The sequence below is a fragment of the Pseudorca crassidens genome, chromosome 9, assembly GCF_039906515.1.
Source record: "Pseudorca crassidens isolate mPseCra1 chromosome 9, mPseCra1.hap1, whole genome shotgun sequence".
NCBI classification, from domain to species: Eukaryota; Metazoa; Chordata; class Mammalia; order Artiodactyla; family Delphinidae; genus Pseudorca; species Pseudorca crassidens.
The window spans coordinates 62,465,087-62,485,040 of NC_090304.1; the positions used below are offsets into that span (position 1 = coordinate 62,465,087).

Sequence of the window (19,954 nt, forward strand, 5' to 3'; positions counted from 1 at the left end):
CACCTGATTTTTTTGTATTGGCTTTAAAGGAAGACAATCCTTTCTTACTTTCATATCCAAGGAAGAGGAGTGTTGATTTGGGTTAGTTGGACTCCAGGACAAAAGATCACAATTTCCAAAGATGGAGTTTTCTTTTAAAGGACTTAAAAATCAAGGCAAAGGGTCTGCCTATATTATATTGATATGATTCCCTGAGGGGAAAGAGATAATAGTTCCTTCTCTCTTGGTCCCTTTTCCTCTTTGTCGTCTTCCTTCTATATGCCTATAATAGTAAGAGCATCCTCTGGCAAAGGCCGTGCTTTGAGTCTTCCAAGCAGACCTAAGGAAGCTGGCAGAGAAGGAAAAGGGTCAGGACAAGGCATGGTCAGTGGGAGAGTAGACATGGCCATGGGCCAACCTCCATCTTCAGCGTTGGCCTGGGTTTCCCTCTTTTCTGTCTCTCTTTGCTTCTCACCCCTTTTCCTTCAGACCTGTCCCATTAGAGTCTCATTATTTCAAGGCTACTGGTCTACTTGGGAAAGAAAAAAGGGAATACTCTATATCCTACCCCCAACCCAGTTAATAAAATGTTAGTTTGCCTTGCTTTGTCTTTGTTCCCTTTGAATGGCACAAGGATATTAGGGGCAATGGTCCAAACACTGTCATAACACTACCTCGGGCTTACCTGTGATGTCTAACCTCATCCCACTGCCCATTTATTATCATCACCAACAGTTATTTTTATCACATCAGGTTACTAACAACACATCTTCTTAACAAAATCATGCCTATGTTTCTTTCAGTTTTAGGTGAAAAATATGACTTCTTAGACATCGGTTCTCTGTCTGACTCATAAACTGACAGTAACAAGAAGAACCACCCAGGGTTGGTAATTCAATCTGATGTCCATTCTTACTCAGAAGTTGATTATCATTACTTGTATTTTCCAGGGAGGCTTTCTACAATGTTCCAAGCTTAATATTAGTTTCAAAACAAAAATTTCAGCTAAAAATATCTTGACTGAAGTTTGCAAAGACGCTCATCTATTTCTTTCACTGAAATTCCTCTTATCTATGATGCTCCATTTTACTTATGAGAAAACTAACATTTAGAGAGGTTAAGAGACTTGTCTAGGGTCCCCTAACTAGTGGTCCTTAGAGCTGGGATGCTGTCCAGATAATTTGAATCTGAATCCTCTTTCTACTCTCATCATCCCCTCCTCTACTCACATAAGGCGATGAAGCCCAAGCCTGATAACAGAATCAGCAGCTTGGTATAAAACACTTCATGGAGAATACACAACAGCCTTCATGGAGGTCAGAACATTTCTGTGAATTACAAAATACCATACTTTCATTTTCCTAACTCTATGAATAATTTGGGAAGGTAATCTGCCTCAGAAACAGGGATCCAGTTTAACATTCATTCTTGATCCGTTATGTATTGTTCACTGGAAGTGGACTAATGTCATACATATGCCCATTTTAGTGTCTCTGACTTTCAGCCCATCTGCCCTCCACATCTCCTCCCTCTCTTCAATTTTCTCTCAGAGAGGCACTACCATCTATGCAATCACCCGAGCCAGATAAGTAGGAGTCAGTGAGACTCCATCCTCTCTTTCACCACCCCCTACCATCTGTCAATTTACTAAATCACTGAGTCTGCCTAATTTATATCTTAAATAGTTCTTGAGTCTACCCCATCCTCATCCCCCACCACCTCCACTAACCACTGCCCACGTTCAGGTTTTCAGCTCTCAGCTGGACCACAGCAACAGCCTCTGGACTGGTTAGACTGCTGCTGAGATTGCCCCTTTCCCATCCATCCTGTACGATATGCCAGGGAGCTGGCGTTCTGGATCTCAAACTGACAGAGTCCTTCTCTTCAAAACCCTTCAGTGGCTCCCACTGCCCACGTGACAAACCTTCAGCTTCCTTATCCTGCCATAAGCCACCTCCCAACACCACTACATGAGCTGAGTCCCCACTACTTCTGAACTCTTTTATCTCACCACTCTTACCTCAGGGTTATGGAATAAATATAAACAAATCATTATTTCCAAGTTTTTAAAGATTTTTAAAAAATGTTAAATACGCATAACATAAAATTTGATGTGTAACCAATCGTCAGAATCTTTTCATCTTGCAAAACTGAAACTCTATATACCCATTAAACAACTCCCATTTTTCCCTTCTCCAGCCCCTGGCAACCACCATTCTACTTTCTATTTCTATGAATTTGACTATTCTAGATACCTTATGTCACTGGAATCATACAGTATTTGCTTCTCACGACTGGCTTGTTTCATAATGCCTTCAGGGTTCCTCCATATTGTAGCATGTGACAGGATTTCCTTCTTTTTAAGGCTGAATAATATCCCATTTTATGTATATACCACATTTTGCTTATTCATTCATCTGTAGATGGGCAGTTGATGGCTTCTACCTCTTGGTTATTGTACATAATGCTGCTATGCACATGCACGTACAAAAATGTCTTTGGAACTATGCTTTCAATTCTTTAGGATCGACACCCAGAAGTGGAATTGCTAGATCATATGGTAATTCCATTTTTAGTTTTTTGAGGAATTCTTTTAAGCTTTTTAAAATTTAACATATGTAAAGCCATATTCATGTCACTCATAACAGTCAGGAAGTGCTTGTGTTCTAAAACACAAAGACCCAAGAGCACCAAAAGTAAAATTTTGCAAAGTTAAAATGATTATGGAAGCTCCTCAAAGATTCCCGCAGTAGGATTCAGCTGGTTTAGAGAAAGATTTCATTTATTAAAAATAGACATCTCACCGAATTGTTTGCAGAAATAACTATCAGGACACAGATAATAAACTTACGTGGTATGTCAAAGAACTTACATAAATTACTTATCTTCATAAAATTATAACCCATTTTGAAGACTGATGGAGGCTTAAATTAGACTCTAAAATCAACCTTGATGCTCAATTAATGCTTTATTAGTAAAAATTGTTCATTTTAACATACATTGGTCCTCTGGCCTCAACTCTGACATTACCTTTTCTGGGAAGCTTTCATGAACTGCAAATCTGAGGTTTTGTGGGTGTTCCCATACTCCCTATATACTCCCCAAATCACAACTTTTATCATGCTATATGATTGTGTATATTTTGAGTTTTTACAGTGAACTATAAGGTTTTGTGAGAACTGGGGCCATTTGGTCTTGCTTATCCTTGTACCTTCAGTCCTTAGCCAAGTACCTGGCACATATGCTCAATAACTATTCACTGAATAAAGTTATGAGTGACAGTTGAACAAATGGATGAAATGGGTATAACTTGCTCAAGCTACAAAGTTATCTTGGCTGCTGGATGCAATCTCTCATTGCGTGAAACATTATGAACTCAGTTTTAAGCAAAAGAAGACAACCGCATCATTGGCTTGACACAATCTTAAAGGACATCAGATTCCTAAGTATTATATATCTCTCACCACATCTTTCCTTTAATATATGCTAAGAATACCAACTGAATATGAACCAGTTCTTGACCTTAAGAAGACCATAAATTATTAAGTGAGTATACATATGGGCAGGTAAGTCACAATGCATAGTGGTAATGACTGTAAGCATAAACTGAGTTTTGTGGGAGCAGAAATGGGTCATCACCAACTCTGTCTGAGGCTTTCAAGTTTGCAATAGGATCTAGAAAGATAACAGAAGGAGGTAGGGAAATTCTAAGCAAAGACAACAATATATGCAGAGGAGATAAGTAATAAGAGGGGAATCATGTTCTGAGGGAATAGGGAGGTCTTGAAGTAGATTGTAGCAGATGCTATTGCCCCCGCCCAAATCCACGGAAATCCCTTCTATGCATTTAAGGCCCACATCTGCATACTTCACAGTAAGATTGTCCTTGCGTGATTAAAGCCTCCTCACTGGGCTTCCCTGGTGGCGCAGTGGTTGAGAGTCCGCCTGCCGATACAGGGGACGCGGGTTCGTGCCCCGGTCTGGGAAGATCCCACATGCCGCGGAGCGGCTAGGCCCGTGAGCCATGGCCGCTGAGCCTGCGCGTCCGGAGCCTGTGCTCCGCAACCGGAGAAGCCACAACAGTGAGAGGCCCGCGTACCGTAAAAAAAAAAAAAAGCCTCCTCACTTAAATGTGTCTGGGAGTTATACTAGAAACCCCAAATCCCACCCCTCAAACTGAAACAAAATGCCCTGCAAATTACCCTCCAAAGCACCTCATAGCATCAGTCTGAAGCTAGACCGCCCCTGGGCCTACATTCTTGCAGAACTCCTTGGTGCTTTCCTTACTCCTTTAAGGGCCTTTCTTGGGAACTGCCTTCCAGAAATCATATGTACACTACTACCCATTTTAGGTCTGCTTCTGGTGAACTGATGTTTAAGAATGGGATGCGAGGTGGAGCATGGCAGGAGACAAGGCTGAAAAGCAGACTGCTATCTATTGTAGGCAATAGGGCCCATCCAAGAGACCTAAAGAGTACTCTTCCTGGTACCAGCCAGGTATTCCTCCTCCTTTATTTTTGCAGTTTTCTCCAAGAGATGACTAAGCACAAGATGACAAGAACCAGTGAGAAGTACCATATTTAACTGAAACAAGAGCCTCCAGAGGAATCACCCTGATGTGGTTTAGTAAAATCTCTCTGCTTGGATTCAATTTCGGCTGGATCAAAAATGATTTTTTTGGTAATACTAAGACTACTATTAATATTAACACTATTAACAGAAATACTAATCCTAACACTAATAGTAATATTAAAACCAATAATAATAGCAGTTAATGTGCCAGGAACTATGCTAAATGCTTTATACACATCATCACACCTGTGAGATAGGTGTTCTCATCATCCTCTCCTGAGGCTTGGTTAGTTAGGTAGGTTTCTCCAAGCTTACATACCTGGTGAGTGGCAAACCAGGATTCAAACACAAGTTTGACTCTAGAGCTAGAGCACTTAAATATTCTTCTAAACTAATCAGGACTCAAAGATCTTAAGAGACTAACTTTATCTTCAGGAAACATAATTCTTAGGAAATCTTCAAGAGTCATCTAACAAGGGAGATTAAACAACTCCACAGAGGGCATACCCTGATTTAAGAATCAGCTCTAATTTTCTGGGCAATTCTGAGTCCTCTCTCATTTCCAGGGCTTGTCTCTTAGGTACTGATGCCATACTGGGCATCTTTGAGGGTTTCTGCATTGCCTGTAAAAGGAGGGCCATTGAGGAAGGCCTCTGTTTTGAAACCTGTGTCTTCTTCTTTTCCTCTCCTCAGCCTGGTCCTTTGGAGGGGACTCTGGAGCAACAGAACTTTGGTAAACAGATTATATCTTCTCTCCCGGCTCTAAGAGGAGTGAGGCAGAAGTGCTCAGGACAGGGAAGACTGGTTATTATTCACGTCCCCTGTCACAGATCATTTTGTCCCTGACTTTGGAATCCTATCCCTTTCCCCCTTCTGAAGTTTAGCCTCTACCCCTGGGGCTCCTTCATCAGGCAAACATTTTCAGGTCCTTGATAATCAGATTGGGTGTCATCACCTCTTGGAAGCATTCTCTGACTGCTAAGGTTAAAAGGATGTCCTTTCTTTATGCTCCCAGAGTGTTCTGCATGGATTCCTGTTATTGAATAGCAACAACTCTATACCACAATGATCTGTGTGCCCATCTCTCCTGCTAGCCCATGAGAGCCTCTGAGCAGAGATGGAGTCATATTCACCTCAATCTCCAGTGCCCCATAGTAAGATACATAGTAAGAGACCAACGCATGTGACTTTAACTGAACTAAACTTAAATCATTTGAGCAATAAATTTGACCAAAAAGCCCTCCCAGCTGAACCTGCAAGTAATCATACTGGTACTCCTTTTCTACCACAGGACCTCCATGTGGATGGCCAAAGGCTGGGAAATTCAACCAGATTCTGCTCACCACATTCTGTTGATTCCTGTATGAATCAAAACCGTCCTAAGTTACCCAGGATTCAAACGCAGGCGCCTACATGCATCTGATCCATCACTGGATGTTCTGCACAGTCTGGAAGATGGTGCTGCACCATGGGCACAGTGTAGACCAGCTGAGGGAGAAGTCACAAATCTTTCAAGGCCTCATAAATAAAAACCTGAATCTATCTCTGCTTCTGCATAAAAAGTGCTCTGCTTCCCTCTTGCAGCAGGAGTTGGCACTGTTCTGATGAGACAGAGAAACAAATCAAACTCTGAGAACCGGAATATGTTTGGTCCTCTTGAAAGGTAAGTAATATTATAATGCCTAACAGTTAGTGGATGTTGTCCGCTTTTCTAAGAGTGTTATAGAAAGTATCCCATTTAAGACTTACAGCAACACTATACAGCAGGTACAAAATTAAGGAAGGATTACAGTTTCTTCCACAAAGCCTGACATTGAGGAAATGCTCAAAACCTCTTAGTTCCTCGGCTTCTGTTACTATAGCAACAAATAGCATTTTCTGCATCAAGTCTTATCTCCCCCTCTGGAATCTAAATTCTTTGAGGCCAGGAGTCCCTGCCATCTCTCTCTGTCTCCCGCAGAGTGTCAGGTCAGAACAATGGCCACAGAGAGTGTGTCCAATGGAGCCGGCTGACAATGCTGCCGCTGGAAGGAAGTCTCTCAGTTTTAAAAATGTGCTTTGGCAGAAGAGAAGCACAGACTTTAGGAGAAGCATGAAGTCACTTAGAAAGTTGAAAATAAGTAACAGACTTGCAAAGAGTGATGATCCCTAAGAAAGAAGTGAATGCAGCTCAGAAAACAGGAAAAACCCAAAGAGGCCGGAAAGCAGTCTTGAAAAATGAATTACATGGAAATGAACGGTTTTCACTTCCTCTCAAGACTGTATACGTTTAACTTTCAAAACAGGCTATTCTCATCCAGGCCCTGCCAGCCACCATCTTATTTTGAGGAAAATATTTTGTTTAAATACTTCGCTATTCCTTTACCGGAATTTTATTTACCAGAGACTCGGGCAGTATGTAGCCAGCCAGTTCTCTTTTCCAGCTGCTTCCTTTTTGCATGATGTCTTAGCCTATCTGTGACCTGTGACCCACCTCCACTGCCACACCTACGGCATCCTCTCTCTAACCCACTGCCTCCCTTTCTGGAGGGAAAACATGGATAAAAGAAACAAGAGAAGATAAAAGAATGGTTAATGCAGTGATCAGATCAGTATTTATATTCATTTCTTTGATTTGAAATAAATTCTCTGTTATTTTGGCTACCGCAGGGTTCTCTTTCCCCTTTCCATCATTTTTGTCCACTATCCCAATCTATTCCTCCAGAACAGTGCATGCACATTGCAAATCTGGAGGAGAGGGCTTTAGAGAGGAGGAAAATGGGAGGAGGAAGGGCCAGACAGAAATACCTAATCTCCCCCTTTACTTCCTCAAGGAACCCTCCTGGCTTCTCAGATTAGGGGATTCTCCTCCCCGTATCTCACTGCTCCCTGCCTCTCAGGATTTCAGGGTACTGTGTGTTCATTTTTCATAAAACTCGTCGCATTTTTATTTTACATTTATTTCTGTGATCATTTGCTTAATGTCTGCTTCCCCCACTAAATTGAAACCTCTGCCGGGGTCTGGGACCCTGCCTGCTTGGTTCACTACTGACCTCTAGTGCCTGCTACATGGCAGGTTCTCAACATTCATTGAACAAATAATAGCCTGTGGCCAAACTTCTCTCCAAAATCCACTACTCAAAACAGTTAATAAAAGTGTGTCAAAGCTCACTGATGGCTGATTGCACACAGATCTTCCCCAAGTGAAGTTATCCTTAAAAAAAAAAAAAAAAAAAGACCCACAATCGGCAATACAGCTGGCCCAAAGGACATTTGAAATAGGAATTTTTCGAAGAGGCAGCAGGATGTAAGTAACAGGACAGATGTGAGGGATGAAAAGCACTCCCAGGTGCTCCATTTGAATTTTTTTCAAACAAAACTCACAAATGAAAGGAAATACTTTCCCACTTTTTGCCACAAAGAACAGGACAAGCCAGGATGTTAATTAAATTACAAATCAGCTCTCTGCTTGCAACTGACAGAGCTGTGTGTGCTTCCAAGCAATGTCAGATATTTTAAACCCTCTGTAAGTACCTACAATGAGGGAGCTGCCAGAAGAATGCTTTCATGAATATTTAATGAATCTTAAGATCCTTTTTAAAGAACTGATGATTTAAATAATCATGAGGAGACTTTAGCTCAGTGCTGCCCTCCATCTGTTAACTGAAGCTGCAGAAAATGGAGCTTGGCAAGCTTGCCCTCCTAAAACTCAAGAGTGAGGCCCGAGACCCAGGGAAGGCCAGGCTCACCCAGGAGAGGTCACTGTAGGATTAGACAGCTGAAGGTCTCTGGAAAAGTCAGAATGGGACCACAGACCTATGATCTGGGAAAATAATGGGTGTGGAATTGTAAAATGAATTTGTATAAGATGTCACACATGCGGGTTGCTATTTACAACTTACAAAGCACTGTCAGAAACATTGTCTCAAGTAATTCTCTTAAGAATTGGAAAAAGAAGGTATTATCACTTTGATTTCCAAACGAGAAAACAGGATCAGAGAGTCTCCAAAGCGTTAAACAAATGGCAAAGCTGGGTTTCAAACCGACATAGCCAGCTGAGTCCAAAAGGCAGCCCAATACAGCGGAATGTGAATGAATTCTGGCATTAGAAATACGGGCTCAAATCTTGCATCATTTGTCAAGTTGCTGGTATCTCTGATCTTCAGATGACTGAAGCTATAAACTGGGAATTACAGGATCAACCTCGTAGAAATATGAGCATTGGATGAGACACTGTATCACTAGCACATAGTAGCTGCTCGATCAACCCTAATGCTCTCCTTTCTGGAACTGTCAAGTTTTGCACTTTGCAGGTCTAGCATCACAAAAACTGGTGCCTAAGAGTGAACTCTTCAGACTGTTAGTGCTGTCTGTTAGACTTTAGAAATACAAAATATAACTAACTGAAAGAAAAAAATATAGTTTTATTTAATTTATTTTTTTGCTTTCCATTTCTTCAAAGCATACAATTACAACTTTTCACACTACTCTAACCTGTGCTCCAATCTCGCAGCTCTCCTGACCCCACGAAGGACTTTTCAACCTTCTTTTATGTCATCTTGAAAGCTTGAAAACCTTCCAGGCTTTCCTAAACCATCTCCACTCAACTCAGTCTGCTCTGACCATTCCAACTCCTATTTCTGCTCTCTCCTCTCACTTAACAAGAATTTATTACTAGTTTAAAATAAATAAGCCGTGGGGATGTAGTGTACAGCAATGGTGACTGTAGCTAATAACACTGTTTTTTTTTGTTTTTTGTTTTTTGGTACGCGGGTCTCTCACTGCTGCGGCCCCTCCCGGAGCACAGGCTCCGGATGCGCATGCGCGGCCCAGCAGCCATGGCTCACGGGCCTAGCTGCTCCGCGGCATGTGGGATCTTTCCGGACCGGGGCACGAACCCGCGTCCCCTGCATCGGCAGGCGGACTCCCAACCACTGCGCCACTAGGGAAGCCCAATAACACTGTTTTTTAAAAAAAGAATTTCTTGAGCACCTACTATGTGCCAGATACTGTAAGTGCTAGGGATGCAACAGTGAACAAGAAAGACAAATCCCCTCCCTATGCTTTGTTCTTGATGTCTTCTCTTCCTCTAATAACCTTCCCAACTGTCTCTCACCTGGCTATTGCTCAACCTTAAAATTTAGCTCATGTATGATTTCTTCAGAGATGTTTTCCCTGGACACCCAGGTTTGGCTGTGCCTTTTTCCTGTGCTCACATAACTGATACCCTGAGAATCCCTCTTTTTTGAAAAAAAAGCATGTATGCATCTGCTTTTCTCATGGGAGCATAAAGACTTCTTCATTCATTATTGTAACATCGGCAGCAAATATTCTGCCTGGGACCCTGAGGTGCCTAAGAAATGTTTCTGAACTGAACTACACCCTGTGGAGATGTAAATTCCTAGGACTCTTGGGTATTCCACCACGCCGAGCACATTCTAAAAATAGCATGTACTCAAGAAACCTGTCTGGAGGCTATAGGAGATCTGATTATGGACCATCACCCTGTCAGATTTTGAGTAATAAAATGAGAAACTGGTTCACTGTGTCGCACAGGTAGTGAAGTGGGGTAGGTTTCAGTTAAACTGAATTGTTCAAGTTTTGGGTGTGAGACATGTGGGAAGGAGTGTTGGCTGGTGGCTTTCTGGAGCAAGGAGATGAGAGGAGGAAAAATTATAATATGCAAGACAGGAACTGAGGGACCTCTGTCTTCTCCCCTAGTCTGCCAGCATTGAGTTAGAGCAAATAAGGAAGCACAACACATCAATGAGGCCACCCCAAGTAATTTTACCTGAGACACTCTAAACCCCAGGCCAGCAGCTTGGCACAAAGACGAGTGCACCAACCTTGATAAGCACAGTAGAATATATTAAAGTGTATGCAAGGCAGGGAAGAACTCTGGAAGCATGCGCGCTACGCTGACAGTGGTTGTCTCTGGGTAATCATTAATTTCATTTTTTGAGCTACATGTCTTACTTCGAGAATAAAAACAATGAACAAAACAGAATATGTAAGAGATGATCAAGTATTTGCTTTGTTGTAATGGAGAAGGTCCAGTGGACTTCCAGCTTTATGGTGAGGGAAAATTCTCCAGCCCTGGAAACGGTTTATACAGATTTGGTTGAGCTAACTTTGGCTGAAGGATGCCAGGATGACTGGCAGCTGACAAATGAAGTAGGAGGAGCTGGGAAGGAAGAAAGCTTGAAGTCAAATTGCTTTGTTCCCAAGAAACCAAAGCAATGATTTGGGAACAAACTCAACAATTAGTGTGTCCATTTGAATCACAACTTCAAATACTGTCTGAGTAATGCTCCAGGGATAATTGCCACTGGATTCAAGCCGTGGCAGTAAGATCCTGTGGGCTGTCACTGTCTGACTCAATCCACCAGCTGTGCCACAGCTGCAGCATCTGTGAGAGTCATTCACTGCTGTGTTCCGCTGAGGGTGCCTGGTGCCCAGAAAAGATGAAATGTTTATTTCAGCAGAATGCTTAGTCAAGTGACGCCAACCCTCTGCACCTCAGTTTCCTGCGTTTAAATTCTGTTCCTGTCACTAATCGGCAATGCGGCTTCAGGCAAATGTGGAAGCTCTCTGAAACTCAGATTCCTCATTTGTAAAATGGGGCTAATAATACTCATAACAGTGTTGCTATGCGAAATTGATGAGATAATATGCATAAATGTCTTGGCATAGGGCCTAACTCCTGACTGATGCTCAGGAAATCTAAGCCTCTTCCTATTTCTGTATGTGTCACATGCTCATCATTTCAAGTATCGTCAGAAGGGTCACAACACACACACACAGACACACACACACGCACACGCACACACGCACACACACGAATGTACCTATTCAATTCAACCTTATTACTTTATAGGGAACTGGTTTCCTCCATGCTTTCGCAAGCATCCCAGCAGCATTATAGATGAGCACAAATCCCCTGAGGGAGGCCGACTGAATTGCAAAGGCCTTGCCTCCCATGCTCCAAGATTCAGCTTCTCTTCTGTATGTGAGGACATCTTACCCTTTCAATGTTTCCACCTGGGGCAAGGCTCCTGGCCTCCTCTGTCCATGAGTATCATCTCCATCCAGCAGGCAGAGAGAAAACAGTCTCAGACACAGGTGCTGAACGTGCTACCACTGCCCACTCTCACTCCCCTTCTGACCTATTTGAGGTTCTGGACCTTAGAACCTGCTGTGGAATTGGCACCTGCCCAACGCTTCCATCCATATCTGACTTCCCGAGACTAGACCACTTGCCCACCTGAAACTAGAACTTCTTCTGGATTCTTTCAGGCCGGCCGTGTGCCTGCTCCTGGGTTTTCCTGGACAGCCTGTCTGCACGTGCTTCCTCTTTGACACCAGAGAGAGTAAAATCCCTTCCTAATAAGACGCATCATCACCCATTCACTCAACAAACTATTTATCAAGCACCTTATAAACTAATCACTAAATTCTAAGTGCTGGGAATACAGTAGTAAAAAAATATATGACCTCTTAAATTTTAGTTACATTAAGTAATATAGCACTTTTCCTGAATTCTCTCTTTTCTTTTTGCCCCTCATCATGCTTCCTTTACCCAAAAGCAAGCATGAACAGGTGTGTTCTCCATGGAAAGATGCCAGGTGGTCTAAGTGGGCAACCAGTCCAAATTGTCTCTGGTGGTGGCCCAAGTGGGATTGATGCATCCAGCTGTTCTTATCCAGCTGCCTTTGTCCCCAAGCCCCTCATGACAAGCTGCTCTTAGTGACACTGGAACATGGAACAGGTGAAAGATCAAAGACAAAAGGTGTGGCCTTGACTCTGGCCTCATTGGCAGTGGGTTCCAGTCAAAGAGGATTATTTGGCAACCAGATACTGTCATAAAAATATTAATATTTCCTCAAATAAAGTTGTTTCATAATCCATGCTTGGTTATGGTGGTTTAATCTCCAAATAAGATATGCTTCCCTTGGGAAGTCATTTCTATACTTAATCTAGGTTATTTAAATATACAATTGAATACACAATTGTAGAATGTTGTTTTGTGCTTATTACAACCTTAAGATGTAAGCCCCAAATCAAGAAAACCTAGAAAGTTTTCTCATTTGCTTGTCCTGATGCCCTACTGGGAACTGACAGTATCACCTTTCAGATGACTGGCTACAAGATAGCATGTGTATATATTGATGCTTTACAGGTATTTATTTATTTAATCCTTACAACAAACTTATATTAGTTACTCTTTTATTTCCCTCATTTTACAGATGAGAAATTAGAGGCAGAGAGAAATTATGTATTAAGTAACTAGTTCATACAACTAGCAGAGAACTCTGACTCAAGTATTTCTTTTTTTTTTTTTTTTTGCGGTACGCGGGCCTCTCACTGTTGTGGCCTCTCCCGTTGCGGATCACAGGCTCCGGACGCGCAGGCTCAGCAGCCATGGCTCATGGGCCTAGCCGCTCCGTGGCATGTGGGATCCTCCCAGACCGGGGCACGAACCCGGTCCCCTGTATCGGCAGGCGGACACTCAACCACTGCGCCACCAGGGAAGCCCTCAAGTATTTCTTCTGTGTATGGTAGATACTTTGGTTCTTTGCTTTAAAAGTCAAGGTCTGGGGAATTCCCTGGCGGTCTAGTGGTTAAGACTCTACACTTTCACTGCCGAGGGCCCGGGTTCGATCCCTGGTGGGGGAAGTAATAGCCCACAAACAGTGCAGCACGGCCAAAAAAAAAAATTTTTTTTTAATTAAAAAAAAAGTCAAGGTCTGGAAGTTTCCCTTTATCCTTGCGGAGACATAGAATACCATTGAGAGAAAGTATAAATAGAAATAACCTAGTTGATGATACTGCCATTTCTGTGGTCACCCAAATACAAAACTCCACAGATGAAGATAATCCTTCAGCTTCTTTTCTTCACATGACTTCCAGAGTAAGATCAATGTAATTCAGTTGGCAGAACATGACACTTGATATGAAGGTCAAGGCCAAAATGAATCTGATGAAGGTAGTGATGCTATATTTGTAGCCATCTCAGGACCCCTCTAGCGTGTAGGAGGGATTTAGTCATTTTACCAAGTGAACAAGTCTAATACAGGTTAAATGCATTCTACTTCAGCAGGGAGTCTTGTTCTTTTCTCTTTTTTCATTTCCGTTGCCCTTTGCCCCATCAGGCCCTGTTTCCTCTCCCTAGAATATAGCACTTGCCTCCTACTTCTCTTTCCAAGCGCATTCTTACCACTTCCCTACCCTTCCTTTCTCTACCTCTCCATCTTTTCCCACTCCATCCCCCACAGTCTACCATTCCACCATTCTGAATTCTTTGTGACTTGAAGGTAGCAGATGGACTTGAAGTAACTGTTATCTATGCTGCCTGGGGTATTAGATATTGTGTCAGAGTCTCCCACCAAAAATGACCTCATTGTTTTTAACAAACCTGAGCATTGGCCTAACTCCAGGTTAGACATTCTTCTTCCTGACTCATCTTTCTGATTTGGGTCATAGCAGCAATCCTAAATGGCCAAAGCACACGAGGGCAGAGAGGAGAGCCCAACCCCTCAGCTTATACAGGGGGAATTGCTACATTCTTAGAAAATAATTATTTTGTATTTTGATAAAAATCATATTGAAAATTCATTCTGAAGTCTTTCATGAATACACAATAATTTGTATCAGCCATACAAGCTATAAAGAATATAAACTCCCTTGTATCTATCACTCAGCTTTAAGAAGTGGAGTATTTTCAACACAGTGGAAGCTGCTGGGTACCCATCCCCAGTTGTATCTATCTCCCTCTCCTCAAAAGTCACGGTTAAATTCTGTGTTCACAATTCCCTGATTTTCTCAGTGGTTTCACTACATAGATATGCGTCTGTGAAAGTTAATTTTACGTGTCAACTTGGCTAAACTATAGTACCCCATTATTTAATTTAGGTGTTGCTCTAAAGGAATTTTGTAACTATGGTTAACATTTACAATAAATTGATTTTAAGGAAAAGAGATTAACCTCAACCTAGGTGGGCCTGGTCTAATCAGTTGAAGGGATTTACGAGCAAAACAGATTTCTGAGAAGAAGAAATCTCATTTGTGGACTGTTGCTGCAGCTCCTGCCTGAGAACTTCCATCCTGTCAGTCTGCCCTATGGATTTCAGACTAGTCATCCCCCACAATCACATGAGCCAATTCCCTAAAAAAATTCTTGAATACACACATACACACACAGACACACACACACACACTGGTTTTGTTTCTGTGGTAGGACCTTGACTAATATGGAATCCCTAAAAAACATGTAGATTTTGTCTTTTTTGAAACTTTAAATAAGCAGTTTCATATTGCAGCTTTTTCTGCAATACTATGAAATTCATTCATGTTGGTGTATATAGGTCTAGTTCATTTCCTTTAAATTTTGTACAGTATGTCATTGTATGAGACACCACATGCACCATTTTCTTGCTAAAGTGCACTCAGACTATTTTTTTTTTCCTTTCTGGAATAATAACACAATTATAACAACATGGCTGTAACATTCATGTATACATTTTTTGGTACACATATGTAAGAATCTCATTAGGGCATATGGCTAGGAGCAGAATTTCTGGATAGAGTATATGCATCTTCAGCTTTCCTAGATAACTAAATTGTTCCAAAATGGTTGTATCTATCATCAGAAGTATACCAATTTGCACCCTGCCATTAATATGTAACAGCTACGATTATTCTGTGTTCTCAGTAAAACCTGAAATTATCAATAAAAACACTTCTAACAAGGACAGATATCAGACCTATTTGGAAACTGAATCAACAGGGTTTAAGGAGGCATTATATATGAGAGTGAAAGAGAAAAGGAGTCAAGGATCATTTTCAGATCTTTGGCTTTTGTAATAATTAATATTTTCTCTGAGTTTCTTTCTTTTTTTTTTTTTTCCTTCCTCTTTATCTCAAGTGCTTGTGATAAACTTGAACATACACTTGTTTAGTTCGCTAACTGGTTTGGGGTTGGTCTATGTCTTAGATTACACGTCCCCTATGTGCAGGATCTTCCTTCAGCCACAAGGTGGCAAGCTAAGCATCTTCAAATTTAAAGCACAATGCTGAGATCTGAGTGAACTTGACTCAGAAAGTTTATAAAGCAAGAATTCTTTCCTCAGTAGATTCTTTATGGATATACTACATATGATTCTTGCATATTGTAATGTTTTCGTATTCACCACTTTCTTTCTTCTATAAAGGAGTGATCAGAAGTCTTTTTTCTTTACTATTTTTTTTTTTTAATTTAACTCTGAACCTGTTGCTGCTCTGCTAACATCCGTATTTGATTCCCTTTAATTACAGCGTGCATTGTAGACTCCTTGACTGACATGTAAGACCTTCTATAACCTGTCTGGAACTTGCATTTCTCACTTCCCTTACTCCAAATGCACTCCACACTATTTTCTCTGTCTCTGCACATTCCAGCCTCAGGGCATGACCTAGCTACACCAGATTCCTCCTAGATCTGTACCATGCTGTTCACACTTCCATGGCATGGTGAGGGCTGTTGACTTTGACTACTTTCCTATTTCTTTTCCACCTATTCAATTGAAACTCAAATATGAGTCTCAGTTGCAACACCACCTTCTGGAGGGGTCAAGGTCTCCTCCAGCAGTGATCCATCACTCCTCTAAGCCCCTTAAAACGTTTTTCTATATGACCATTAAAGCTGTCTTGCTGTGTTCTGACATTTTTACCTTTTTGTCTACCGCTCCCCAAATGTTTGTTACTTACCTACAGGGAGACAATGATAGATTTTTCTCTGACTCTGTTCTAGGGCCTTACACTATGTCTACCTAGCTGATAGGTCTCAATGAATGTTGAGTAGCTTGCTGAATGAACATTGTATGAAGGTGAATATTGTAATTTTGAGTGATTTATATTTTCCATCAGTATGTCTAGTACTTAACACAGTGTTTACATTGTTAGAACTTCTACCTATTATTATTTTTATTTTATTGAACTAAAATGATTTAAAAGTAAACAAACACTGAGCTGGTGTGAACAAGATGCTGCTTCTGCCCATGAGGAGCTATGCCAGGAGGACTTGGGGAGATGGCATAGCTCAGAAAGCAGAGACCCAGGCAATGAGTACACATGTGAATCAGTTTTGAATACTGATATAGTAAAGTAGTTCACTTAATAAATGTGATTAAATTATTGGGTTTAGCCACTGGCATGAGAAGTTTCCATTAATTCAGTTGACATGTCAAATATTTTTCTCAGCAAACATATTACTGATTTTCCACAAAGGTTACAATTTAACAAACATATAATATTGATTTTCTTAAGGGTCTCAGTCCAGAGCTGTTATAAGGATCTCAGCGGAACTGTAATTCCTTCTAATTAAAAGCTTCAACATGGAAATATGTACCATAAGGCACTAGGTACCATATGCTGCACTGCAATCCAAACCTAATAACTTCATCTCTTTGGTCCTGTGAATATAAACTCTTTCCTGATCAATGGTATTTTGCATTTAATCTTCTTGTGTTTAGACCTAGAAGATTTCCTCTCTGTATTAACTCATACTAGAATTTTTATTCAATTTTAAATGAAAATTAATTATATCGACGGTGATGGAACACTGACTGAATAGAAGGAAATAGGCTGTGTCCTAACGTATTGCTTGTGACACACTGACACACTCCTATTTATTTTTAGCTATTATTTTGATAAAGGCCTACTCTGTGCCAGATATTCTTCTAGGAGTAAGAATCTAAGTATCAAAGATTTATATTAGTATGCTTGAGGAACCTGTCTATTTGTTGGGAATATACAGAAAGAAGTTCATCCTAAAAGTTTTTGCCTAAAATTTTCAGATTCTTTAAAGGAAATAGCTGCTAAAGATTATATATATTCTGGGTCCCAAATCTGGAAACTTGATCTTTTTTCCTTAAGTCAAATCTAGTAGGAAAACCACATTATATTGATTTTAGCCAACATTCTCAAATGGAGCAAGTTAAGTCAGCATATAAATTGCTGTTGACTATTACTGAATACCCACAGTGTGCTGGGCACTATTAATTCAGCTGAAACTCATTAATTCAAGTGAATAACTAGGTTCCCATTAGGAGGGCTCACATTTTACAAATGACCAAGCAAGAGAAAAACACCCAGCTGAAAGGCAACAGAACTGGCAGGCAGTTTCATCATCTGCTGTTAATTGCAAGAAGTAGAACTTAATTCTATTCAGAATAATGCTTCATCATGGCTTTGGAAAGTAATGAAGCCTCAGGGGATCTGAAAGGGCTCCTCTAAACTTTCCATGACACATGGCAGATTGGTTGAAGGAGGAGAGGGGTCTTCTTATAGTTTTAAGGGCTGTGGGGAGGTTAAAATGAATTAAATCTACAGCTTGGTGCCAAAAGCACCAGAGAAATCGCATTATTTTCCCTGGCCGTCCATGGACTGTTTACTTTGAGGTCAATTTATGGATGAGAGTAATGGAGGGTTGAAAGAAGAAAATGAGGGCCATGCTGAACCTGAGTTCCAGACGGAGCACCTACTCCTCTAAGAGTTCTGGGTGCCTTTCCTTGCTGTGAAAGAAATTAACAAATTGATATTCTGCAGTTAGAGTACTCACATTTTTTATATGATTTGATCCTGCATCTTCTTAATAATAATCCATTCCTTACTAGTATCTTCCGATCACTACATATTATTTTAACACATATTTGTTAGGCATCTCTATTGAGCCAGGCACTCTGTTAGCTATTCCTAGATATTAGGAATATAATAATCAACAAAACAATTTGATCCTCTGTCCCCTGGAGTTCACAGTCTAGTAGGGAAGGTGGGTATTAAATGTACAGATGACTGCTTCATTATAGCCATAATAAAGCCATGAAGAAAAAGCATACTGGACATTTGGAGTATGTACCAGTAACCAGCAATGCATACAGGTCTGGATAATAGTACAAATGATAGTTTCCCTTTACTGATCACCTACTCTGTTCTTGGCACTATGCTAAATACTTTGCATGACTTCTTATTTTCACAACGACTGTGTGAATAAGAATCAGATAACCTCCTGTCACAGATGAGACTCTGCCCTGTGGACTTCATGATGCCAGACGCTACCAAACTTATCTCAACAAGGGGCTGGTAATAGCCTGAGGGCTGTCATGTTGCCATCTCTCTTTTAAGACTCAGTTTAAATGTTTTCTTGTCTATGAAGTCTATCCAGGAAGCCAATGTTTTCTCTTTTGTGCTTTTCAATACTCTTGGTTTAAACTCCAATATGTAATTAGTCTATTTATATAGGTTATAATCTTCTTGAGGAAGGAGACTCAGTTTTAACTGTTTTATTTTTATATCCCTTGCATCTTGTAAGCTCAGTGCTTGATATTTATAGATACTCAATAAATATTTATTGAATCATTGTTGAGTGACATAAAATTTGTTTTTATAGTCTATAGCAAGACTGCAACACAAATTGGAAAATACAGATAGCATTTCATTTGAATTACTGAGAAAGTATTTGAAGGGCAAACTGTTCATTAACATCTAGAATATTAGTATCTAGAATAGACCATGCACCTGGTACACAATACATATTAATTTGAAGATTTAAAACAGGCAATTTCTTTATTTCCTGTGTTGATGAACATGATAAATGTCAAATAAAATAGCAACTAGTTTTCAACCAAAGAGAATCCACTTAGATAATTTAGCCTGGTACTTGTTTTGCAATCTTGACTTGTGCTAATTGTAATGGGACAAAACGTGCTTTGAAAAAGCACACTTTTACAATATCAAGCAAGGTCTACTAGAATCAATGACCCTGGAGCTGGAGGGACTCTGACACATCCTTTGGTTCAGTGTCCTGCCTAAGGGAGGACTGACCTGCTCAGGCCTGATGATTTTCACAGGCTGAACAATGACTACCACACCCAGGTCTCCTGACTCCAACCCAATGTGAGCTCTTCCTATGACTTCCTTTCTATACTCTGCTGAATACTAGGCTCTAAAACACTATTTTTTTTTTGTTTTTTTTTTGTTTGTTTTTTTGCGGTACATGGGCCTCTCACTGTTGTGGCCTCTCCTGTTGCGGAGCACAGGCTCCGGACGGGCAGGCTCAGCGGCCATGGCTCACGGGCCCAGCCGCTCCGCGGCATGTGGTATCTTCCCGGACCGGGGCACGAACCCGTGTCCCCTGCATCGGCAGGTGGACTCTCAACCACTGCGCCACCAGGGAAGCCCTCTAAAACACTACTAAATGTAAAAGAAAAAAAAAAGAAAGAGAAAAAAAAATGTCACTTCCTATTTCCTTCTCTGAATCGAGACAAATCACTTGTTTCTGAGGGAGAGTCCAACTCAATTCCAATTCCCAAGGCCTATGTGAAGCCTTCCAGGTTTGCTTCCTCTGAAAGTGCTCTCTCCCTCCATGTTTTATCACTCAACACTTGTA

At 40.9% G+C, this 19,954-nt stretch overlaps 1 protein-coding gene across 14 annotated transcripts in view; it reads right to left on the reverse strand.

The window, feature by feature from the left end:
* DLG2 (discs large MAGUK scaffold protein 2) overlaps positions 1-19,954 on the reverse strand; it is a 2,011,757-nt gene that overhangs the window by 1,025,018 nt on the left and 966,785 nt on the right. The gene's annotated exons all lie outside the window — the stretch shown is intronic.